Source organism: Sinocyclocheilus grahami, unplaced genomic scaffold, assembly GCF_001515645.1.
Source record: "Sinocyclocheilus grahami isolate Dianchi unplaced genomic scaffold, SAMN03320097.WGS_v1.1 scaffold9960.1, whole genome shotgun sequence".
NCBI classification, from domain to species: domain Eukaryota; kingdom Metazoa; phylum Chordata; class Actinopteri; order Cypriniformes; family Cyprinidae; genus Sinocyclocheilus; species Sinocyclocheilus grahami.
Window position 1 is genome coordinate 4,385 of NW_015512953.1, and position 1,177 is coordinate 5,561.

Here is a 1,177-nt window from a genome sequence, read left to right on the forward strand (position 1 = left end):
TTTAGTCGTAGATTTTAAGATTCAGACCTTGAATATAAATCCCTTCAGCACCAGATTTACACCTAGGAACATTACAGCCAACACATCTTTCACTGCAAATGATGGGAAGATCTGATTAGAAGACATCTGCAAAGACAGATTGGTCCCTTTGGGTATATGAGAGAGAATATGTCGGAACGCATTTTTGAAAGCTCATTCCTGCCTCTCCTGTTCATGCATACACTGCCTTGTTATAATAGTTGTGTTGCATCAGAAGTACCGTATTACAGCCAGACCTAGTGGAGTATAAGCAAATTCTATTATGACAGACATATGAAACCAGAGCGCACATATCTCAGGATTTATTACTGTCCATTTCAAAGAAAACAATGATTTGGATGTCTGGGTGAGGGAGAAAGCTACTGCATTGAGACGTAATTTATATGAAAATATAATGCTTTGCCATCTCTGGTTTCGGTGCATTATTACACAAAAGACGGGGGAAAAAACAGTGCCTTTAGGACAAGGATCATCTTGTAGAAGTGCAATGTGTATTTCTGGGAAGTAGCCTAAAGTCGGTTGTAGTTTGTGTGCGTGGAGAAATAGTTCTTCAAATACATTGACAAAGGCTACTTTATCTCAAGACATTTACGACTATATCTACTTCAAGGTAGCAAATAAATGATGCAGAGACTGTTTCAGCCAGAACATAACAGGGTAACAGTCTTAGCTATTTGAGCTAAGCTAACTTAGCTCTGAGTTTTTTGGACTTTGTGTCTCTTTGTCTTTATAGTAATCTATGTTTATATACGCTAAATCATTTGGAGGACATTTTAAACAATTTACATAAACTCTAATAGCAAAAACATTAGCAGCAGTCTCGATTCCGCGAAGAAAGCAGTTGCTGATGGTCGACAGAAGATCTAATGAAACAGGTTAGACCCTGAAGCCTGTCTATCTTTATATACATACTTAAAAAATTTGCTTTAGACGTAACAGGTATCATTTTGGCATTTCCGAACGAATAGTGATGATAGTATGTATTTATTAGACTTGCATAAGAATGCATCACATCAAGTCCCTAATTCTGAGCTCGTGTTTGCAGATGCTAGAGACTGATTCAGGAGAAAACTCTTGCACTTACAACAAAAATATGTTTCACAAGTATTCAGAAGCTCAATAATTGAAAACTCGTTCC